The sequence below is a fragment of the Delphinus delphis genome, chromosome 17 (genome assembly GCF_949987515.2).
Source record: "Delphinus delphis chromosome 17, mDelDel1.2, whole genome shotgun sequence".
Classification (NCBI taxonomy): domain Eukaryota; kingdom Metazoa; phylum Chordata; class Mammalia; order Artiodactyla; family Delphinidae; genus Delphinus; species Delphinus delphis.
This window is the reverse complement of record NC_082699.1, coordinates 64,353,704-64,378,685: the sequence shown is the minus strand read 5'-3', so window position 1 is coordinate 64,378,685 and position 24,982 is coordinate 64,353,704. Positions and strand designations below refer to the sequence as shown.

The following is a 24,982-nucleotide window of genomic DNA, read 5'->3' as shown; positions in this document are numbered from 1 at the left end:
CCTCAGTTTAGGAGGCCACACCCTGTCTCCAGGGTCATCTCTCTGCAGCTGCCCCCTTACTGCTGCCTTGTCTTTGATCTCTCTTATCTGCAGCCTACCCGCTGCGCTGTGCCCATGTCAAGCTTCTAAACCCAAGGCTGCGTCGCTTGGTTTGAGAGAGTGGCACGGACATATAGACACTACCAAACGTAAGGTAGATAGCTAGTGGGAAGCAGCCGCATAGCACAGGGAGATCAGCTCAGTGCTTTGTGACCACCTAGAGGGGTGGGATAGGGAGGGTGGGAGGGAGGGAGACGCAAGAGGGAAGAGATATGGGAACACATGTATATGTATAGCTGATTCACTTTGTTATAAAGCAGAAACTAACACACTATTGTAAAGCAATTGTACTCCAATAAAGATGAAAAAAAACCAAAAACCAAAAAACTTCTGAAAGTTGCTTATTGCTTCCTGCAAACAGTCCAGTCCTGAGCATGGCATTCGGGAACTCAGCCGAGCGGTTTCACTCAGCCAAGCTTGCCCATCTCAACTGCCACATGCTCCCCAGCCAGGCTCTCTCTGCTCCAGCCACAGCAGGCTTCCCGACACCCTCCGCACGTCTTCCTCTCCCTTGGCACCTCTGCCCAGGCTGCCCCTTCCTCCCCTTCTGCAGAAATCCTTCCCTTCCCTCAGGGTCTAGCTGAAAGCCTCCCTGAACCCACAGGTCGAATGAGGGACTTCATTTCTGTGGGTAGGAAACTGACTGTCTTGGTGTCAATCGGGCGATCATGTGACACACTGACTTCTGCATTGCTTTACCTACAGATCTTGTTTTACTAACACCTCTACTCAGTGCCAGGCGCTGCTCTAAGCATGTTTCATAAGCTCAGTAGTCGTCATAACTACCCTATCCAGTGGCGCATTTTGAAGATGAGGAAACTGAGGCACAGAGACGTTAAATAACTTGGTCGAGATCACAGGGCTAGCAAAGGTACGGCTGGGATTCTAACGGAGCCAGTCTGGCACCAGAGTGCATGGATTTAAGTGCTCTGTCGTGCCGCCTCATGCTGGGTGGTATAGACAGTACCCTCTGTGGGAGCCCAGAGAAGAGGCAAGGGCCTTGGGGAACTGTGGCACCTGCTGAGTTTGGAGTGATGTGACGCCCCTGCCTGCCCAGGTCTCCAGAGGCCAGCTCCCCAGGCGCGCCTATGCCTTCTAACCCCAAGGCTTCCCCCTGGTCCACGGTCCCCTCAGCTCCATCTTCAGGAGCTAGGAGTCTGAGGCCAGACAAGGATGAAGCGAGGGACCAGGACAGGGTCCTGGCACCAGGATGTGGAGCCTCAGTGGGAAGGATGGGAGGGCAGGATGGGCCCCGTTCCGCTTTCCCCTGCCGGTGGGACAGCAGGGTGACCACTGGCCACGCCTTCTCTGGCAGGGCTCCTGCTTAGGCAGGGGAGCCGTTCTGCTCTGGGCCTCGGAGAGAGGACAGAAGAGAAGCATGAGGTTATCTGACCCAGCTCACCAGGCCAGGGGCTGGAGAAGACTGGGGACAGATGCTCAAGGTGGCCAGAATAACGGGCGTGCACTTGCCTGGTGCCCCCTGAGAAGCCAGCTCTGGGCCAACAACCCAGGAGTCCCAGTGAGCCACGGGGGCTTGCAGGCCCTCCCCCCGCCCTCGGCTTCTGTGACCAGAGGCTCTGCTCTTCCCACTGCGCGTGAGTTCCAATCCCCCCTTCATATCGATTTAACTGCTCTTGATGTTTATTTAAGTATAATCGAATCCTTCTCTTGAAGAGTCTCAGAAACTAAGGCTGAAAGAGGAGTTCCAGTTCAAACTTATTCCCCCTTTTGAACAGGTAAAGCCCATCCTTTAGACACGCTCCCACTCAAATTCAGCTGGTGCCAACTTGGCGTTCAACCACCTTGGCTGTCCGCACTCTCCCTGCAGTGGGAGTGAATTCGGGTGTTGACACTTGCTGAGCTGAAGGGAAGATGTGGTCTAGTCACTGTGGGGTTCAGTCCCCTCCAGAGACATCCCCTACCAAGACACTCGTGCGCATGCATGTTGGGACCCTTGGGGCATCAGCTACTCCCTGCAGAAGACCGAGAGTAGAGTAACTCAAGTTGAAGGTTTAAGTGGACCTTTCCTATTGGAGAATCATCGACAATGAAAAATGAGCCTCTGAAAAACGAACAGGAGTCATTTGAAAGTACGGTACTATTAAAACAATCTGTAGCTTCATTTTTCTCATATTATAAGAAGAAAGCCCTTCTTTCAGGGTGATTATGGATAGGAAGTGACAGAAGGGGAGAAGAAACAGCATCTTTTGACCATATTTTGTGAACAAGATCTTCTGCTAGGTCTCTTCCACGTTTTATCTCATTTGCTCTCCTGCAGAGCCCTGTGAGGTATATTATATCCCCATTTTACAGATCGGGAAACTCAGGGGAAACCTAGTTCTGAATTACTTTGTCTCATCTTCTGCATATAATTCTGGAAACACAGCTTATTCCCAGCTAGTGCGGTGAAGTCTCTCTAATTCAGAGCCCTTGGCAATTTGAAATAGAAGCAAAGCTGCCCATGGAATGATTTGCTACTTCAGAAAACGTCCTGCTTTTGTGAGAGTTTCGTTGGTATCCATCCTAAGCTCATAAACAGAGCAAGTGCCCTAGAAGTACAGGTCAGGTGCGTTCAGTCATACGGTCAGACATGCAAGCACAGACCACTGAGGCCCCTGCCTCCCCTCCCCACCTGTCAGCTAGCTGGGCTGAGCTGACTCCGTGTACTGAAGGATAATAGAGCTCACCTGCATGCAGAAGACACCCTCAGATTAAGACTTTTCACTCACTTGGCTTGGTACCAAAGTGGTCCAGATTAATGAGGTTTTGCTGTGCTTTGCCTCTCTGATGTAAAACAAGGCTGCTAGGTAGAAGCACGAAGTGTGAGAGCAGGCAGGGGCCTTGGAAATTGCTTTGTCTCAGATGCCAAAAGGTAGCACATGTGCTACGTCCTCCTTATTGCTCCCCAGCAGACATCACTAATCCATTGCAGCACACTCTTTCCTGGGTATACCTCAGAATCCTTCTCCACACAGTGCCCCTGGCAGCCATGACCAATTGATCAGAATGAGCGGGAGATGAAATCTATTTGCCAGCCCTGACCTAGCCCCGTCGCCTCATGGGAACAGAGGTGGAACAGAAGCTGAGAGATGCCAAATGGCTGACGGAGCCAGGAATTGGGACCTCTTCTCTCTGACCGCTTTGCCTTCGAAGCTGTTCCCTGCCTCATCCCTGTCCCCTTCCCACTAAAGGTAGAACCGAAGTTGGGGTCGCTTGGCAGATGTTAGGGGGTACACAGGGAGAAGGAGACTGATATGAGTGACAGTTTTTAGGATCCCCATAGGCATAGGGGCTGTGCCTACGCCTTGAACAGTTTTGGCTTAAGCAACCATCGTATTACATTCCAGCTAGGATCACAGGGCGACGGGCAGGAGAGGCAAAAGGTAGGCCCCCGAGTAAGCCTGTTCCATGGTCCCAGGTCTACCACTGATGCAAGAAATGTGACCCTGACAAGTGCTTCATGCAAACGCCATTTCATTTGAAAGATGCTACAAATCCTGGGTGGTGAACGGTGCCTTTTGCGAAGTGAAGCATCGTTTTGAGAATCTGTCTTGAGACAGCCAGGCCTCACTGGAGAAGGGATTGGGAACCGACATTGACTGTGAGACTCCAGACTGGGCTACCCAAGCTCAAGTCTTAAACGATTTTCCATCTGTACCGACAGACCCTCCTACCTGTGCTTTTCACTTCTGCGAGGGAAGGACGCCCGCATTGTTTTCTCATTTATTGGGAGAAAGAGAGGTCCTGAGAAGTCAAACCACTCACCATGAGGCCCCCAGCTAGTAATAAAGGGCTGAGCTGCCCCTGCCTTTGAACCAGTGCTGGGACCACCAGAGGGAGAGCAGGAAAAATGGAGCTGCCCTTGACCGCCTTCTTGCAGCATCTCGGCTGTAGAGTGAGCTCAGGGGGAGTGATCACTTTCCTCATCCCCTCCCTGCAGCTAAGCCAGGGCTTCTGACTCCCCGTCCAGTGCTCTGTCCTCCCACGTATGTTGCTATTTCCCGTCCCAACACTGAACCTTAATCTGGGGTCATGCCCCACATCTAGAATGAGAACAAGGGCTAATGTTTATTGAGCACTTACGATGTGCTGGCACAGGACCAAGCGGCTTTGCATGAATCAGTTCATGGACTCCTCACAGCCCCCTTATGCAGTAGGTACTATCATGACGCCCATTTTGCAGATGGGGAGACTGAGGCATAGAGAGGTGGGCGACTTGCCTGAGGCCCCACAGCTAGCGGAAGAGGCAGGATTTGAACCCTGCCGTCTGACTCCAGGGGCCCTGCTCTTAACCACAGACGTGGCCTCCCGAGCTGCCACCTCTTCACTTTCCCTTTTAGTCATTCGACAATCACTTCCTGAGCACCTACTATATGCCAGGTCCTTTGAATCAAGGACACAGCCTCCATCCTCAAAGCCCAGCTCATGCTTGAACACTTGCCAAGGAAGCATCGAGTCACAGCTGAAGCTCCTGTTCAGCCCCCTCCCCTTCCTCTCCCACCCGTCCGCCCACCGCATAGCACGCAGGACTCAGCTGAACGTACAGCCTCTGCACAATGACTGTCAAACTCGATTCTCGTCCAGGCTTCAGTTTCTTAAAGAAAAACCCCATCTCTGGCCTCCCACAGCGCCTTGCCCTCGATACACATTTTGTGCTGCAGTTGACCCAGGCCCGGGGGAAGAAGACCCAGTTACAAAGCACAAAGGAAGCCCCCGTGCTCATTATTCAGACCTTCAGACCCTCTCCCTTGCAATGGGTGTCTCCCCTGGGCAATTTCGCCACCGGCATCTGTGGTATGACTCCTCTCACGTTCACTGGGCCAGGTTTTGGTCACTGGAGAATGTGGTCCTACCAAAGGAGCCCAGCGCCCTTGGGGAAGCCATGCTCACCGTCCTCCCACAGTCTGGGGGTTCGGGGAGTCCTGCCGCGGCATCCCCCCCACCCCAACCCTGTGCCTTCCCTTCTGGTCTGTGTGGTCGGGATCCCGGGTAAGTCTCTTGAAAGCGCGACTCACTGGCAACTCTTTTGGTGGTCCTAGTATGGGGGAGAGCTCCCTCGAGCCTCTGGTCAGAGCCCTTGCCATGCTTGGAGAGTTGCCCACCCCTTCACATAGATCAGGTGTTTGGGGTCACAAGTGTGATGTGTGGACGTCTGGCATAAGCTCAGGTACAGCTGGCCAATGGACAACAGGTCTGAGGATAGACCGTCTCATCCAGTAGCTTCTAAACTGTTTGAAGGCAGCACCCTGCCCCATAAAACAGGCAGCGCCGAGAGTGTGTGTGTGAGCTCACAAGTTCCCCTCATTCACTCTCCCTAAACTCTCTCCCTCATCCTCATGCCCCTCCGGGATTCTTAGTCATCACAGAACAGTCTGTAAAACACTACCCTGGGGCTTCCCTGGTGGCGCAGTGGTTGGGAGTCCGCCTGCCGATGCAGGGGACACGGGTTCGTGCCCCGGTCCGGGAAGATCCCACGTGCCGCGGAGCAGCTGGGCCCGTGAGCCACGGCCGCGGAGCCTGTGCTCCGCAACGGGAGAGGCCACAGCAGTGAGAGGCCCGGGTACCGCAAAAACAAACAAACAAACAAACAAGAAAACACTACCCTGTCAAAACCCCTCCCCACTTCAACATTTCCCATCCATGCTTCTCCAACCTGTGCTTGAATTCTGCCAGCGACAGGGAACTCACTACCTCCAACGGACGTCGATTTTACCGTTGCCAACCTCTTGTTAGGAATTTCTCCTTAGGCTGAGTCGATAGCTGCCCTCTTGCCAGTGACAGCCGTTCAAAGGTGCAAAGGTGGCGTTCTCGCCTCCTTTTACTCATGTCTCCTCAGGGCTATGGTTTACAAACTGGTGTGAGCCTGGTAGTTCCCTCTCTAGTCCAAGCATATGTCCCTAACCCTGGTTACCGGGTTAGAGGACAATTCCCAGCACGAACCCTCCGGATGGGGAGCCTGAGTTGTTGTCATCTGAGCAAAGAGAGGTCGGCACAGCCACCTGCGTTCTCCCTTTGCTTCTGGGGAGGGACGGGCAGGGACCCAGTGGATTCCAAGGGATTCGCACCAGGATTCTCTGCACTGTGCACTGTTTCCAGCTGCATCTGGAGGGAAACCGTTTCAGGGGTGCAAAAGCTCAGCCGCCCCTGCCCCTTCCATTCACCTCCCTTCCCTTCCTGAAATCCAGCTGAGGCCCCGACCGCCGCCAAACACACGGGTCACTCACCAGTCCCATATTGCTTACATCCTGGGAATCTTTTTACACTTTGACTCTGAGAGCAGACGGGGCGTCAAGACCTACAAAGAAGAGATACTCAATATTAAAGGCAGAACAAAGCAAAGGGGGGCTCAACTCTCATTTCGGCACTAGGATCCTGGGATGGAGATGGGGAGGAGAAAGAAACAGGAGATGGTCAGGACCGGGGTGCTCGCTGAACTGCCCTCAAGAATCTCAGGGCTTTGGGACGATGCTGAGAAGAAGAAAAAAAAAAAAGAGACCCTTACTCTGGGTGAGTCAGCAGCTTTTTGAGAAGCAGGCCTTTTAGGAGAGCGAAACTAAAAGCCAAATGTGCTGGGTGGGGCTGGGGAGGCGTCTCTTGAACCCCACTCCGAGTTTCCTTGAGTCTTTGGTGTCCGTTCCTAGCAGCAGCGGGGGTTCACGGCTCCACGTTGGTGAGGGTGGAGGGGAAAAGCTCTGTACGCAAGGCCTCAAGTCGGAAAGATACCGCAGTCCTGAAAACAAAAGCCCCCAACGTGGATTTCCATCCTGGGAGACTCCCGCCAGGCGAGCCCTGGGCGCTTTGAAAATTCGTCAGGAGAGCTGTAGCCGGAGGAACGCGCGTGCGCCCGGCTCGGAGGATGCGTTCCCCGCATGGCAAGTCGAGGCCTGAGCTCTAGGGGTTTCTGCAGCCCGGCAGAGGCCCACCTGCAACGCACACGTGAGCGTGGAAAGCCTGCTGATGAGCGGCTGCTGGGGCCACGCTTCTCCTCGCTCCCCACGCCCTGCCCACCTTTAAAGCCAAACTTGTTTTTTCTTGTGGCCCTCAGAATTCTGAGGGGAGCAGAGGTGTCTCTATTCATCTATCGCTGTTCTCAAAGGAGCACCCTTTGGGGGGAAAAGTCTTCATGGCAAGTTTCTATCCACTGAGTACATACTACATGGCAGGCGCTTCATACCCCGGATCCACGGTCAAAACTGAAATCGCATCACCTGGGAGCTTGCCGGAAGGGGCGGTTCTCGAGCCCCACTCAGCCCTACAGAATCAGAACCTGCTTTTCAACAAGCTCCTCAGGTGATTCCTGGGCACATTAAAGTCTGCAAAGTGTGCATTTCTAATCCTCTTAATCAGAGAAGGAAGGAAGGAAGTCAGGAAGTTGTAGCCCATTCCCAAGGTGAAGAAATAGGTTCAAGAAACCACAGCTTGGCTATTATGATTTTAGAGCTGCTGCGTGGTAGAGCTCATTAAACCCGTGTTCATGTGATTCCGGAATCGGTATTCCTTTCCTCTGCACGATTTTGGGGAAGCAAGATGAGAGGCTGATGGGACAGGCGGGCCTGGCCTGGTGGGAGGGGCCTGGCTTGGTGGGAGGGGCCTGGCGAAGAGCAGTGGGCCAGGGGTCGGCTGATGACCTCAGGCCTGGAGACGGAGGCTGCCCGGTGAGCACTCAGAGAGAGGCATCAGATACTGTGGACGCAGGGGCTCCACAGAGGCCGTCGGATGCCAGCAAAATTTCCCAAAGCTCATTCAAGTTTCTGCATTGAATCCCAGTGATTAATTTATTTTGTTTGATTCCAGTTTAGCTGCATTTGCCCTCTGCCCTTAGAACTAGCCATCCAGCAGGAGAAGGTATCCTAGGAGGCAAGCTAAGACGAGTGTCCCAGCACTGATTTGCAGGAAGGACAATACTCTCTAAAGCCCCTTATAGTTTAGAAAGAACTTTTCATGCACCAGCTAATCTGCTCTTTCAAAGAACTTGGGGAGTGTCACTAGTGCTACTCTGCAGTTGAGGAAACTGAGGCACAGAGAGGTTAAGTGATTTTCCTGAGGTCACACAGCTTTCAGGCAGGTTGGGGTTGAGGTCCTCTAAGTCCATGTCCAGAAGTGTGAGCTCAGCTGCTTCTGATGGGGAAAGCGATCACATCACAGGTTTATGATGCCCTTGCTTAGTGTCACCCACTCCATATGTCTTGCTTTACCTTCTGCTCACTGAATGGGTTTACTGAATAGACTCATGAACCAAGAGGAAAACAGTCTACAACCCACACAGGGTGTGTGACTGGTACCTTACTTGATGTAAACTGGCCAGTGGGCATTCTTGGTTTATCAGTTAGTCATGTATTCCATTATGTAATGTTTGATCTGCTGCACTTACTTCCATGAGGAAGATTAGTGTGTATAAGGTATAGAGGGGTTGATAAAACCTGGAGTTTGCACTGGTTCACAGACAAATGTTCCCAGCACATTCATATTTTGCACCACCAAGTGCGGGCGGCTGGACGCAAGATACACACAGCTGAGTAGAACAAGCCGCGGGGGACTCCGCCCTCCCAGCTCCTCCTCTGGGCTCCAGTGGTCACGTGCTCTGTCTTAGCCACGCCTGCTGCTCGGTTCTTCCTGGTCTTTGTGCAAAGGCCATGGGCTAGAGAAGCCATCTGTCCCTGCTACACGCTGGCAGAGCCTGAAACTGCTCTTCCACGGGGAACTCCTGCTAAAGATGATCTGACCCCTTCTGTCTCTAAACCCATCAGCCTCCAGCCTTCTCTAGCCCCTTCCATCAAGTTTTCCCCCTTTTAAAAATAATATATTGTCCTATAAGTTACTCAGGTCCTAAAGTTATTGCTATATTTGTTTTCATCCAAATTTGTTTTATATAAATTTATTTGTTTTATTTATTTTATTTTTGGCTGCGTTGGGTCTTCGTTGCTGCACGCGGGCTTTCTCCAGTTGCGGCGAGCGGGGGCTGCTCTTCGTTGCAGTGTGCGGGCTTCTCATGGCGGTGGCTTCTCTTGTTGTGGAGCATGGGCTCTAGGCGCGTGGGCTTCAGTAGTTGCAGCACGCGGGCTCAGTAGTTGTGGTGTGCGGGTGCTAGAGCGCAGGCTCAGTAATTGTGGTGCACGGGCTTAGCTGCTCCACGGCATGTGGGATCTTCCCGGACAGGGACCGAACCCGTGTCCGCTGCATCGGCAGGCGGATTCTCAACCACTGCGCCACCAGGGAAGCCCCTTATCCAAAATGTATCATGCCCTTTGAACTCTGCTTGGTATCACCCCTTGGATTGTGCTTCATTACAGAGTCACAGGAATCGTGAATGCCCTGCTACAGCCCAACTGTCCCCAAAACGCTGTGATTTTTGAATTTTTCAGAGTACAGGGTTTTATAGGCACGCATATATCATTTTAGAGCAGAAATGCCTGCATAATGGAAGTTATATTACAGGTACTAATATCTATATATAACCAATATATAATATATAGTTATTAAATATTGAACATGTTACTATTATTAAATGTTGAATATTTTAAATAGCTGATGAACAACCATTTATTGACTATCCACATATACCTGATTCTGTGCTAAGCACCAGATAGCCATAAATAAATAAATACATAAATACATAAATACATACGTAAATAAGACCCAATCCCTACCCTTAGGAAACTCACGGTATAAAAAAGGAGAAAGATACGTAATACACTGAACGTGATGAAGGACAATGTACATAGAGGTGGGACAGGTGGGAGCAGGTAATGAGCGCCCCATTTGTCTCAGGAAAAAAGCCACACTCCTTATTGCAGGGTCTTGGAGCCTGTGAGGTCTGCCCCCTGCTCGCTGCTCCCCGCTCCCTTTGCCCCACTGTGCTCTGGGCTCACGGATGCCTAAGCCTCTTGAACCCACTATGCCCCCTGCAGCCATATGGCTATGCTATCTTAGACCCTCTCTCGTCAATGCTCTGTTCTCCCTCTTCCCCAAATTAACCCCGAGTTACCCTGTAGGACCCAGGGTGGTAACACATACAAAACACTGAGAATCATGTAATCAGGCATGAAAGCTACTATTATTATTGATAATCCTTATTATCATCCTCCGCTGACTAGGTGCTTCTTCTTGAGCACAGAGGCGTGGAGTGGGGCTTGGCTGGGGCCACACCGTGAATCCTTCTCAGAGCTGGGGAGTCTCAATGAATCTGTTACATCTTCCCCGTTTATCCTGGAACTCAGCTCTGCAGCACCACCCACTAGACACTGGATCCTTCCTAACCAGCATGGGGGGAAGAGCACAGGTCTTGGAGACGGGACGTCTGAGTCTGGTCCTGGTTCTTTGACACGCTTGTGCTGTGCCCTGACGCCAAGCACCTCTCTCCCAGGGACCTTGGTTTTCTTAGCGGCCAAGTGGGGCTCTAAACAGAACCTGCCTCCTTGGGTTGCACGGGGGATCCAACGCCACGGTGCCGACCGCAGCTCCTGCACGTGGAAATGGCAGCTTTCATCGCGAGCAGTATAAATGAAGTAAAGGGCTTTTCACTGTCCTTCAAGCCCTTAATGGGCACACATTTCCAGTCTTCCTGGCTCAGAACTCCTTTCCCCAGAAAATGGTCACATGGCGCGAAATCCCAATGAGGAAAAATCTGCCTGTAGGATTTTCCCTACAGGTCCCTCCTATTCCCTTTTGGCCTAGTTTAAACCTACCAGATGGCAAGACAACTGCAGGGGGAAAAAGAGGAACGGTGATTTAACGGTCTGTAGAAGAAGAAAAACACCCTTCCCCAGGGTCACCCCCTCTCACGTAGTTTATTCCAGTCCATTTTTTCACTCGGCAAACGTTTAGCAGATGAGTGAGAAATTCTAGTAAACAGGTCATAATGTCCCGAGGTGATGGCCTCATATGGAGGAGAGGGTGAGGAACCCATGGAGGACACTGCTGGGGAGTGACTGACTCAGGCCAGGGCCAGTGCAGACTGGATACAAGAGAGGAAGGTCAACTTCAAAGAAGGTGGAAAACTACAGGCCACTTCTGTGCAGTCATCATTCTGCCAGCCAGAAGCGCAGCCTTAAGTTGCCTGTCTTTGCTCCAGAAAATGTTTCACTTTGGACACCAACAACAGCCTTTAATTCATAAGAGCGAGCAGCGAGTGACGAGTACAAAGGCCACCGCTCCCCGAGTGCTTGCTCTGCGCCAGACGCTGAGCTGGGCCCTCCACATGGCTTGTCTGTCCTTCCCGCAGCAAGTCTGACGAGCACGTATCCTTATACCCCTTTTACAGACAACAGACCTGAACCTTAGAGTGATTAAATACATTGCCGCCTGTCATAAGCGTAAAATGTCCAGCACCGAGGTTTGAGCTCAGGCCTGATTGAGTGTAGTCTTTCCATTCCCGCTCCCACCCCTGCCCTGCTGCCTCTTAAACTTTGGCTCCGTGACTTGAGCTGCTGACAAACTGGGCCACCTCTCCCATCACCCCCAACCTGGTCTTCCACTGAGACGCCCCCAGGAGCACGGAGGAAGCTGAGTTCATAACCTCCCCGACGTGTGAGGGCGCAGAACGACACCATGAACATTCACCAGGACACTGAATTCTACTCTAGAATTGATCTGTATTTGCTCCCAAATATTTCCCCCTGAAAACTGTCAAGTACAATCAGCACTCCACGAAGATATGCCCAGCACCAGGCAGGGCAGTGTCTGATTTGCTCACTGCTGTCTCTTCATTCCTCCGATAACTGTGGGGCACTGACTACGGGCCAGTGCTGGGGACATAAGGTGAGCCCTGCCCTTGCAGTTGGGTTGGATAAGAGACTCCAGTGGCGTGACGGTGCTACCTGAAGCACATGCAATGGTGGCGAGATCGCCAGGAGAGGCACGTGAGGATATGGCAGATGGGGGGGGGGGGGCAGCGCTGGGGCGGGGAGCTGGACCTGAAAGGCAGGCAGCAGCCAACCTGGCCAAGAGGGGAAGGAAGAATCGAGAAAGCCAGAGAGAGCGTGTATGGGGCCGAGAGGGAGGAGGCATACTGGTTACCAAGCAATGGAAGCTGGCTGGGGTGACCACAGCCAAGCAGGGCAGAGAAAGGGCCAGCACCAGCTCTTCCAGGGACTTGCTGGCCTTTAAGAAGCCGGGTCTTTATCCCTGTGAGTGACGGGAAGTCACCAAAAGAGTTGGATTCTCAGTGTCCGCAGTTCTCCACACGTGGTGGCCCTCAGTAGTATTTGTTGAACGGAGGGTGGAATCTTATTTACCCCCGGCCCCATCAGGTCCTCCAGCAATCTGAGAAGCACCGCCTGGGACTCTGCCATCTCTACAAAGGGCAACCACGGGACAATCTGATTTGTGTAGGGAAGAATGCTCCCCGGGCACCTGGCCTGAGCCTCCTTCTGTCAGGCCTCGGGGAACCGTGGCTCCGGCGTGGCTGCTGGCAGATGTGCGGGGATGAATATACCTTTGATTACAGCTCATGTTTCCGAGGGAAAGACACAGCTCCCTGGAGATTGGGAGTCTATGAAAATGAACCCTTGCAAAAGAGATGTAAGTGAGCTGGAAATACAAGTCCTCTGGGCGGGTGGTGGTTTCTTTCTTTAAAGTAAACAACAGCAGAGAGGACCAGCCTGGACCAGAAGCAGGTTTTTTGTAATCCCGAACGGGCGGGACTCAAAGGCAAGTGGCAGGAGGTGGTTAAAGGGACTGCTCTGCGAGAAAGTGGTACCTGCTTAGGATATGCGGATGTGATCTCCGAGAATGGGTGTCTTTGCTCCCCTCCTTGGTGGGGAAACTCAGCCCCCGAGGACATTAATTTAACCCAAATTTCTTTACCCTGGGGAGAGTCACAGACCCAGTTTAGAAGATGATTTCTACCACTTAAGAGCTTTGTGTCCACAGACAAATTATTTTCTCTTCTCTGAGCCTTAGTTTTGTCATCCACAAAATGGGAGAAGAGGGGGCTTAGATAATATTATGAAAGTAGGCTGATGTTTGAACCCAAGCGTGTCTGAATACAATCATTCCATTTTTCCCCACACTTCCTCTTGAACTTGGGACGTGTACCCGACCCCAGCCCCGAATATCTGGCACATAATAGGTTCTTAATAAATGCTGGTTATGCCTCCCTTCTTTCCCATATTTCTTTCCCCACTATGTTGAGTATAAATCAGGGAATCCAGGAGGTGCTTTATAAAGTGCTTTATAAACCCACGTACATTGGGTCCTCCTATGTGCAAAGCAGCAGCTGAGAATACAGAAGGAAAAGGCAGCTAGCTGTGTTTTCTCTCCTCGACTCTTGTTTCGAACCCTTTATTAAATACCTTAAGTATTACTTGCCTTCAGGGTCAAAATACAGTTTCCGGAGATTTCCACTTTGCACTCATAAAGGATTCTCGCTGAAGTCTCTTTCTTCTTAAAATTTTTAAATGTGTGTGTGAGAGAGCATAAATGTACTGACTCATAGCTGGAAAAACTCTCTCTCGCTAACACATTCCAAATTTGTCGAGTCACATGAATTGAGTAAGAGCACTTAATGTGGCTGTTAGCCCCGAGCTGGCGAGCAGTTACGCCAGAGACGGCTCTTCTCTCCCTTCCCTGCCCCCTGATCCGAGCCAGCGTAGCCGGGGAGGCTCTGCGGATGGCAGTGAATACCCAGTGCAGGTTCTGTGAATGCGAGGACTGGAAAGGATCTGGCACCTACCTAAAGCCAAGCTCGAATTCTGTAAGGCGGTGTAATATTTTTTCAAAAAATCAAATAAAAATTTGCATATTGGATTGCCAGACAACTTCACTTATTAAATCAAGTCTATGCTGGGCACGACGTCAAGCGCTCAACAAACATGACTCACTGAGTCTTCACAGCCACCCTGTGAGGTAGGGGGTTATGACTTATCCTTATTTTATCAGTGAGGAAACTGAGGCACAAGTGTCAGTAATTTGTCCAAGGTCCCCACCGTGTGTAGATGGTGGAGCTAAGATTCCACCCAGTGCAGCTCTAGAACAGACGCTCTTACACATCTGACCATTCATTCTGAAAGGAAAGAATCCTTTCACATAGAAGAAAGAAAACTCCATTTATTCCGCAAATATCTACCCAACACTTAGAATACAAACACCGCAACAGATGTCACAGAGGAGGCTGGTGATAGGCATGGGCAAAATGGAGGCAATTTGAGTTTGGAATTGTGTAGAGGAGCTATGATGTATGCACAAATAACTACAATACAAGTAAGTAAAAATGGCACCAGCAAGATTATAAAGTGGGATGCATGGGGAAGCCTTGCTTAGGTGATGGCTCTGGCTGGGGTGATCTGGAAGGCTTCCTGGTGGAGGTGTCATTTGAGTTGGATCGAAGGATGTGGAGCATTCAGACAGAAGCTGGCTGGAGGAGGTCCTGCTCACTTATCCCGGTGAGTACAGACAGATGGCTGATGGCCCTGGGAGTTCTCATCTTGGTTCTGACTTGGGACCCACCCACCCCAGGAAAGGCTGAATCTCCATGTCTGGCAGGTGAGGGGCACAGGCAGAGGGGAAGGAGGGAAAGAGGCGTCCAGGAAGGAGAAGATCGGGGAGAGAAGGCAGGACACTGGAGCAAGGCGGGGAGGAGTGCAGCTCTGGCCAAAGCTAGAGCTCCAGTCCCACCTCCAAATGGGTGGGCTCAGATCAGGTCTCTTGCTCTTGGGCCTCAGTTTCTCCCATCTACAGGGAGGAACATGAAGGAACTGCCTGAATAGTCCAGCTGGGTGGAACCTTGGAGAGCTCCCAATTTATCCCATCCATTTGTAGATGAGAGAACCAAGGGCTGGAGAAGCTGGGCTTGTGCAAGTCCTTGGATTTGAATCCAAGTTTGTGGGATGAGGATGCAGGGGTCCCATCTCCCAGTCTAGCTGCGCTTCCCACATCCACACCTCAAGGGGCATGCCGACCAGTGTCAGAAGTCCAGGAAACTCCAGGCACATTGTGGAAGGGGAGACGTGCCTCAGCTGGTCCACGGGCACCAGGCTCAGACCTCAGCTAGTCCTCTGGCCCCCAGTGGCCCCAGAAAGCTCAGCCATGGTCCCGAGAGTGCAGCCCTGGCCCAGCCCCCCAGCACGGTCTCCTCTCTCTGCCCTGGCTGGCACCTATCCTCAGAGTGCCCCTGCCCCACACTGAGGAAGTTTCCAGGAAACCATGACCAGTTCTCCGTGGCCATGTCTCTCCCTGACAAGACGTACATCTGGTTGTGACTCACAGTGCTGGATTTCTGCCCGGGGCCCTGCCTCTTGAGTGGGGAAACCCGCCCACCCGCCGTGACAGTGAGGGCTGCTGCCCTTATCAGATCACGCTGAGGTCATCCACGTGGTGCCTTGGGCTCCCGGCCTGGCATTGCTCTCAGAATCGGCTCAGGCCTGGGCAGTCTCCCAGGGTCCCTCAGACACCAGGCTCTTCGACCAAACTCCCCTCTCCCCCGGGATGCTCGTTTCTCACCCCCCCCCCCAAACGCCACATCCTCTTCCTCTGCTGCTGTCCATTTCCCAGCACTCCAGCCCTCAAGGCGCTGCTCCCCTCTGAAAGCCGGGTTCGTCTAGGCCCTGCTCCCTGGAGGGCTGGGCAGAGGTCCTGTGTCCCCCCAGGGTGGTGGCCTCTGAGGGTGGGACCACGTGCAATAGGACCACAGCTATCAGAATGAACACCGCGGGCACTGAGCGTGCCCACCTTCAGGCCTTCGTGATTGCTACTCCCCCGCCTGGAATACTCTGCCCCAAGTCTTTGAATGGCCCTCAGCTTCTTGTCAAAGTCACCTCCCCAGCGAGGCCTTTCCTCCCCTGCTGCTTTTTCCTTCCTTACGGCCCATGTCCCATTCTCAAATGACGGACATGTTTGCTACCTGATCACATAATTCCTTGTTTATTATCCGGCTCTTCAAGGAAGAATGAGAACAAGGGATCTGCTCTGTCCTACTCACCACCGGCTCCCCAGCACCCAGCAGAGAGCCTGGCGTGGAGGATGTGCTCAGTAACTGTCTCTCCAGGGCGGTCATGAATGCTGCTGGGCGTGGTGGACGTGCCTGGATCTTGCTTAACCCTCATACAAACCCTGGGTGGTTGGTGTGAGGAGCGCAAGGCTCAGAGAAGTTGGGTAGGTTGTCTAAGGTCACCTGGTCAGTAAGCGGTAGAGCTAAGTATCAAACTTGAATTTGCCTGATATAAAGCTCGTGCTTTTGACCACTGGACTCTGCTGTTTGCCTTCAATGTTTTCAAAATCCCCATAGTGAGGACACAGGAAAGACTTGTGGATTGAGTGATCTGGAATGCCATGTATTATGGTCTGAATGTTCGTCCTCCACTCCCCAGCTTTGTATGTTGGAGCCTTAACCCCCAGTGTGACTGTATTTGGAGGTGGGACCTCTAAGGGAGGTTAAATGAGGTCATAACAATGGGGCCCTGACCCCATATAATTAGTGTCCTTGTAAGAAGAGACAGCAGAGAGCTTGTTCTCTCCGAGTGCACACACCAAGGAAAGGCCATGTGAGGACACAGCAAGAACGTGGCCATTTGCAAGTGAGGAAGAGAGTCATCACCAGAAACAGAATTGGCTGGAACCTTGACCTTGGACTTCCAGCCTCCAGAAACTGTAAGAAAACAAATTTCTGCTGTTTAAGCCACCCAATCTATGGTATTTTGTTATGGCAGCTTGAGCAGACTAATTAATACACCATTTTTTACGGAAGCCAAATTGCCAGGTCTAGGAAGGTAAATTCTTCCTTCTTTCCTCCCCTCCTTCCCTCCCTCCCTCATTTAAGTAGTGACAATGGAGAGAAGCACACGAATCCCGAGGAGCTCCCAAGAGTCTCAGGCTGGTGGCCCATGGTTCACACACCAGCCACAAAGTTGTTTTGTTGGGCTGGCGTGTGTTTAAAAAAACCCACAAGGAAGCAGAATGCTCTTAGGCGGGGCACACATCGTCCGGTGCTTCCACAAGCCACACTGCTCCCCGCTGTCCTTTGTCCCTCTATCTGAGGGCTATGTTAGGTGCTAGTGACACCGGGTGAGCTGTGCCGCAATGGGGTGTGGTTCAGGGTGCCCTGGGGCAGAGTGACGCTGGGCAGGGAGAAGGGCATGGGAGATGGTGGGTCAGAGGAGGCTGCATAGAGAAGGTGGCTTTGGCCTGGTGCGTGGAGGATGGATGGGAAATCACCAGCCAGAAGGGGAAGGAGTGTGCCTTCCAAGGAGGGCAGCAGAGAGGCGCGGTCCAGAGCAAGGGCATGGCCTGAGCAGGGAGCAGCTGGTAGTTGAGTGTGGCTGAGAGTGAAGGTGGAGGGGCTAGGACGTGGGCGGGAGGGTAGGTGCCGTGGGCACAGGGAGGCCCTGCACACCACGACAAGGAGTTTGGACATTGTCCTGTCCAGGAGTCATGACCAGCAGTCCCGGTAGGCTTCAACCAGGGAGGGGTCACTGGACAATCTGTGTCAACGTGTGCAGAACCTGGGTTTACCACCTCCTCGTTGTGTGACTATATGCACGTGTCGCCCTGGGGCTGTGTGGTCTCAGGCACCTCATCTGTGAAATGGGAGTCATAATGCTATATATCTCAAAGGGGTATTGTGGGGATTAGAAGGACGTAAAACGTGAAAAGCCCCTAGCACAGTTCCTGGCACATCAAAGGTACTCAGTAAAAGATGGCCACCGTTCTGACAGGAATTTATTACTAATCTAGCGGTGACAACAGTGTAGGAGGTGGCTGGGAGCAATCGAAGACTCTGTTTGCTAAGATTATTACAGTAAAGTAAGAAAAACCCTGAGGAAGGACCCAGGAAATACTCATAGGAGACAGGAGGAGATAAATGCAACCTTAAGATCAGCCTTCTCCACCTCTATTTCCTCGTCTGTAAAATGGGACTCTCCCTGCCTGTCCACACAGGGTCTCTACGTGAATCAAGTGAGAACAGAGATGTGAGAGTGCCTTTAAAGTTAATCAACACCAGAGGACCATATGGGTTTCATAGATATATTTTTTATCACACAGAGAGGAAAGATGTCTGGGGGTAGATGAGCACCTGTGGGCTCTTATTTCTGCAAACAATCAAGGCAAGAAAAGTAGCAAATGACAGGACAGCAAGACACAAGAGAGAACCTGATGGAAACGAAGCCTGGATCGTGGACCTTCCTGTGATAGCCTTAATCCCGCTGCATCCCAGTCACCTATACTTCTTGCACTCATACCAATGACTCAAAAGTACTACCAAGTTCTCAGCCTTACAAGCATAGTTTTTTCAAGCTGAAAATATGATTGAATGCATTCCCCACAATTTACAGATGAAGCTGAGAGTCACAAAAGAGAGCTGGTTAAAACCCATCCTCAGGAGACATACGGCCCGCGTTCCCATCCCGGCTCTGCCGATCATGAGCTGTATGATTTTGGTCAAGTTATTCAACATCTCTGTGTTTCTGTGACTAGGATTACTGGAGTTAATAAGAGGACTTGTTCCCATGATTGGTTGGGGAGCTAAATGAGTTAATATGCATAAAGCACTTGGAATGTCTCTAACACCTGGTAAGACTCAGGGAATAAGGGGTACTATTACTATTTAAGGGCACAGGTTATCTCGGTAGAGCTGAGAGTACATCTTTGCATGGTCCCACACTGAAATATTTGATTCTTATCAACACACCATGTTTACTAAAGGCGGAAAATGGACTGACCTGTTTTTGGAATAAAGGGCACATTCACGCAGCCTGCATGCCCCATTTCCAGAACATTCCGGGCCACTGAAGTCTGATAGTAACTGAATAGAGCAATAGTGCCTCATGGACACCCTTCTTACCCCCTCACGTTGTACCATCGGGGGAGGCAGCAGAAAGAGCTCTCACAATTTAAAGAATTAAACAGGAAGGAGACCCAGAGCAAATTGGGAGCAATCAGCTTAGATGTGCTGGGCTCGGCTATTGTCGTCCTGGTACATTCATGTCGTGCGTTTCCGTTTCCAAAGGTCTGTCACCACAGTCTCTCGTTTCTGTCTCGTGACAGATGGTGATTCGGAAAGTGGGTTCTGGCAGGCGACGAGCTGGTTCAGATCCTGCTGCTGCCTTTCCCTCGTCGGGTAGCCCAGGACATTCATTTACTGTCTCTGTGCCCCGGACAAAATAAGGGGGTGACAACACTGACATCACTGGTTGTTGGGAGACCAGGAGGATGTGCGCAGAGCCAGAGCCCGGCTCGTAATCATCCCCTTGTCCAGAAAGCGCTTCTCATGTGCTTAACACGTGCTTGGGGCTGAGGACCCAGCAGCCATCGAAACACAGTTTCTCCCGTCACAGACTCGAGTGTGACGGGGAAAGCACGCAATGCCACAAGCGCATAAACATCCGGCGCCAGGTAGCAAGCTGTGCTTTGGAAAAGACAGGTCGAGAGGATGGAGATCTGTGGGGATGCCGGCTGAGCTATGACCCTGCGGTGGGCAGGGAAGGCCTCCGTGACAGCGTGTCTTTTAAGCACAGACTGAATGAAATGAGGCAGAAAACCACAAAGATAGCTGGGAAAAGAGTGTTCTAGGCTTAGAAAGTAGCAAGCACAAATGCAAGTGTGTGTGTGTGGGGGGGGGGGGTGTTTTGTTCAAGGCTGGTGGCAGAGAGGAAGGTGATCACGTGGGCCTGGGGGTTACCATAAGGCCTTTGGCTTCTGCTCTGAGTGAGACGGGGGAACCATTGGAGGGTTTGGAGCAGGCGAGTGACAATCTGACCTGTGTTTTGAGGAGAGGAGACGGTCGGGGGTGTGTGCATGAAGTGAGGGAGGGGCGGCAGCTAAGGGACGAGCTGAGAGGACAGCCACCGGTGACTGCAGTGACCTACGTGAGAGACGATGGGGCTTGAACCGGGGGACGGGGGTGGAGGTGGCAGGAAGCAGCACCACGGTGCTGAATATAAGACTCCAGAGGTGCCCCTCACAGCCACCAAAATGGGAAGGGCGTCCCCTGGAGGGGTGCAACGTGGTGATACTGAAAGATGGTGGTCATACTGGGGATATATTTTGAAGGCAGAATAGACAGGACTTATAGATGGAATGAGGTGTGAGAGAAAAAGAGGAAACCAGGATTATTTAAAGGATGGAGTACACAGAGGTAACTATTTACTGAGAGGTTGAAGAATGAGTCAAGAGTTAGTTTTAGACGTGTTCAGTTTGGGAAGCCTCTTCACAAGTGTTAGGGATGATGGTGATGGTGATGGTGATGGTGGTGGTGATGATGGTGACAGCAGTGATGGTGGTGGTGATGGTAATGGTGGTGATGATGGTGATGGTGGTGATGATGGTGATGGTGACAGTTGTGACAGTGGTGGTGGTGGTAATGGTGGCGATGATGATGGTGATGGTGGTGATAATGGTAATGGTGATGATGGTGATGGGGGTGATGGGGGTGGTGATGATGGTGATGGTGGTGATGGTGATGGTGGCAGTTGTGACAGTGGTGGTGATGGTAATGGTGGTGATGGTGATGGTGGTGATGGTGGTGATGGTGATGGCAGTGATGGTGGTGGCGATGGTGATGGTGGTGATGATGATGGTGATTATGAAATGATGGCTTGCTGAGGATTATGACAAAAGCAAACACTGAGTGTTTGCTGTGTGATAGGCACGGCTCAAAGGACTTTAGACGTATAAACTTGTGTAGTCTCCATAACGGGATCTCCATTATCATCCTCATTTAATAAACCAGTGTAGTGGGTTGAATTGTGCCCCCTCCCCCACAAATGATATGTCTATGTCCTAGTCCCCAGAATCTGCGAATGTGACCTTATTTGAAAAGAGTCTTCCTAGGTGTAACTAAGTAAAGGATCTCAAGATGAGATCACCCTGGCTTATCCAAATGGGCCCTGGATTCAATGGCAAGTGTCCTAATAAGAAACACCAGGAGAAGAAATCCACAGACAGAAGAGAAGGTGATGTGAAGGCAGAGGTGGGGTTGGGAGTGACGCAGCCACAAGGAATACCAACAACTTCTAGAAGCTGGAAGAAGCAAGGAAGGGTTTTCTCCTAGCCTTTGGAGAGAGCCGCGTCCTGCTCACTCTTGATTTTTGCACTTCTGGCCTCCAGCACTGTGAGAGATCAAATTTTTGTTGTTTTAAGTCATCACGTTTGTGGTCCTCTGTTATAGCAATCACAGGAAACGAACATAACAAGGAAAACCAGGCACAGAGATATTAACGTAACTTGCTCAAAGTCACACAGCAAGCAAGTAGCCCAGCTGGCAACGTTTGCCTCCAGAGCGGCTCACTCGGTAGGTGAGTATTGTTCACCCTGTGTCTCCAAGGAGGAAATGGAGGTCAGAGCCTCAAGGCCACACCGAGGAACACAGCTGGTGAAAGGCAGTACCAGGCTCCCCTGAGTCTCTAGCAGGGAGGCCGGATGCCTTTCCCACTCTTGATCCCCACCTCTCCACTTTGAAAAATCCAGAAAGGCTCTTGTCCAGACCCTCTAATGCTTCTTGGCAGCCACCCCGTGCATCCAGGGCTTTGCCGGGAATCCCGTCCAATCTGGTGATTCCAGTTTACAGCTGCTGGGTCCATGTACAAGTGACCCCAGAGACACCCTGGCGGGCTGGCGGCCTCAGTCAACAGATTTCAGTGGCACCAGGATTCACAGCAGTCACTCAGGAGCGGCATATGATCTGGATTTCAAAACTGCCTCCTCTTTCTGTGATACTGACACTGAAAACCTCTCGGCTACCTCCCTACCAGGGACACGAGGACTGAGAAGGGAGGGCTGCTGGGGCAGGGCACACCGGCTGCCCCTGAACCTCTGCCAGCAGCTAAAATCAGTCTCTGAAGAAACAGTGATTGTCCATTTCCTCTCCCACTGATGCCCAGGAAAATATTTTACCGGACAAAACCCAAATATTGGGAATCCAGGGAAAACATCCTCCCTCCCTTTCCGCTCCCCCCGCCCCCGCGCCTCCTGCCTTGTCAAAGCTTCATCATTTTAAGAGAGATAGACAGTGGGACCTGCAACAAACAGGGCCTGTGAAGAGGGCCCAGGCCTCTTCCCACACAGAACCGCGTCCTTAGAGCACCTAATGAGAGGAGGGTAGTTAGTTTCGGGGTTGGGGTGGGAATCGGGGGCAGGGGGAGGTGTTCTATTTATGAAGAATACAATCATTACGTTCAGGTCGCTGGAGGGAGCCAGCGGGCTGGAACAAATTTGGGGGCTGGGGGAAAGGGAGGCAAGTGGCAAAGGCATGAGTGCAATGGCTGCCGCATAGCACAGGGAGATCAGCTCGGTGCTCTGTGACCACCTAGAGGGGTGGGATAGGGAGGGTGGGAGGGAGGGAGACGCAAGAGGGAGGAGATATGGGAACATAAGTATATGTATAACTGATTCACTTTGTTATAAAGCAGAAACTAGCACACCATTGTAAAGCAATTATACTCCAATAAAGATGTAAAAAAAACCAAAACCAAAAAAACAAAAAAACCACAGGGCTGTCTCCCCCGGGGCTGGCTGGCCTCTGGGGGCCCAGGGGGCTCAGCGGGCCCCTGCTCTCTCCCCTGAGGCGCGCACGTACACAAGCACAACAACACACGTGTTCTTCCGATCAAACGCACGCTCGCTCGTTCATTGCTCTTTGAGGACACATTTTAAACACAGTCACAGAACTGACCCTGCCCAAAGCGAACCACTGTCTCAACGAGGTCCCCGTGGCAAAGCCTGCACGTGCATCTCCACGATGCCCAAGACACGTGTGGAAGCCCTCCTCCGGAGCTGTCTTCAGAGTCAGGTTACAAGGCAACGCGTAAAACTGGGCGCATTATCGTTTAATCGCCCCTGATTCAGACCACCCTTCCCCGACAACTGTATTTCTAAAGGGCGTCAGTCCTGGTTCCACAGATGTGAGCCGTGAAGCCACCCTCAAAGGGCAGAGATTTGCCAACACCGAGGAGAACAGGGCGGTGTTGGGGGACGTTCTTGAATGTTCTTGGGGGTCTCGGAGGTTCCGAGCCAGGGCGCCACCTTGGGAATAAGGGGTAAACTTCCCAAAGGGGCGACCTGGGTGAACGCACCACCCCTTTGCATAGGTGGGCGCTGGGCATGATTATTTTTATTGTTTTCTAAAAGTCAGTTGTATAATGTCATGGCACCTGCTCTGGGCGTGGCCCTGGCCAGGCACATGGCAGCTGGAGAGTCACAAGGTACAGGGCAAGGCCTCTGTCTCCCTCTACCCAATGCGGGAGCCAAGACTCACACCTGCGGAGTCACCTGCGATGGCAGGGGTGGGGCCCGGGATGGCTGGAGAAGGGTGCCGTGAGGGCGGGGGTCAGGGAAGGAGGAGGTGGAGGCGGGGTCTGAACCCCACTTCAAAGAATGTGGCCGGGCTTCCCTGGTGGCGCAGTGGTTGAGAGTCCGCCTGCCGATGCAGGCGACGCGGGTTTGTGCCCCGGTCTGGGAAGATCCCACATGCCGCGGAGCGGCTGGGCCCGTGAGCCATGGCCGCTGAGCCTGCGCGTCTGGAGCCTGTGCTCCGCAACGGGAGAGGCCACAACAGTGAGAGGCCCGCGTGATGAGCGGCAGGGGGCACCGGGACAGGAGGCAGGGAGGGGACAGGCTCCGAGCGGTCCTGGATGGTGTGTTCAACCTACCTCACAGGGGATGGGGACTTGCAAGGGAGAGAAGGGGGAGATGGGGGAGGAGAATTTCAAAGGGATCCAGGCCCGGCAGCAGCCTTCCCGGCTCACTTTGGATCCCTTCTGAGCGTGGCATCCAGAAATACCGCGCATCCTACGCAGCTCGGAGTTGATTCCACTGCTGAGAGTGTACGACGCAGTTTCACTGTGCCTCAGTTTCTCTATCTAGAAACTAACCATACAAACAACAATAGCTACTGTTCACCGGCCAGCCCCATTCCAAGGACCTCAACTCTTAATCTAGCCATGCCATAGTTACGTCACTTTTACACGCTCTTGGCTACTGTAGGCCTCCGGCTCTCAGAGCTTAACATGCTGTTTATCTCACCTCAGAGATTGTGGAAGGCTAAAATCAAATAATGCATATAAAAGAGGTCTTTTAATTAAATGACACTCCACCAAAGCTCATTATTATTGTCGATGTTATTAGCATTTTACTAGGCTTCGTCTACCTCAGGGTAAAGGTTATTTAAGGCCTGAGTACAACATTAAAAAAAAAAAGCATCACTTTCAAACATTAGCAGAGGAAAGATCCCGTGGAGACTGGCAAAAGAAAAAGTTACCCAAAGCCTGAAACACGAGAAGGCAGGACATGGGGGTTTTTGTTTGTTTCTTGTACGGGCCACAACGTTCTCAGAAGAGGTCATTAATGGCTTTCTGGTTCCTTGGCGGCAGAAGGAACACAGCACCTTGCCATCGGCGGCATTTTTCACAGACCGGCTGCCCGGGGGTGGACCTGAGTGCACCCAGCTCACATAAAGCATTTATTCAATGCCCAGGAGCAAGTGAATACGACCTGCTCTCTGCCATCAGAAGGCCCAGTGTTTGGAACAAGATACCCTCCTTCCAAAAACAAATGCAAGTAGAGCCCCTGATTCGCCCCTCCCCCCCACCTCTGAAACCTGTTCCTCCGCAGACGTCCCCACCGTCCACCGCCCATCGACCCACTGGGAAGCTGGAAGCCATCCTTGGTTCTCCCTCTTCATCAACATCCACGGCCAACCCACCCTAAGGCCATCTTGTGACCTCCACTCTCTGACCCACCTTCTCTTTATCTCCGTGAGCGCTGTTATCATTTCTTGCCTGAACGTCCAAAGCCACCTCCCAAGTGGCCTCCTTGGTTCCACTTTTGCTCTCTCCCTTCTCTACCAAGAGATCTTCTAAAAATGTACATAATATTGCAGTACTTTCCTGCTTAAGCACACTGAACTGAGAGCAATCCAAATTTCTTTACCAAATCCTACAAGGCCCAGTGGGAT

The 24,982-nt window shown here is 52.0% G+C and overlaps 1 protein-coding gene across 4 annotated transcripts in view; it reads right to left on the bottom strand.

Moving 5' to 3' along the window:
• The window catches only part of ZHX2 (zinc fingers and homeoboxes 2), a 172,037-nt gene that overhangs the window by 91,323 nt on the left and 55,732 nt on the right, over positions 1-24,982 (bottom strand). For 2 of the 4 annotated variants that reach the window (XM_059995135.1, XM_059995137.1), the window contains one exon: positions 6,324-6,394. The gene's annotated coding sequence lies outside the window, so the exon portion shown is untranslated. Of the gene's footprint in view, positions 1-5,636; positions 6,395-6,601; positions 6,728-24,982 lie in introns of those variants that run through there. The other 2 variants (XM_059995136.1, XR_009516643.1) reach the window with 2 other exon arrangements.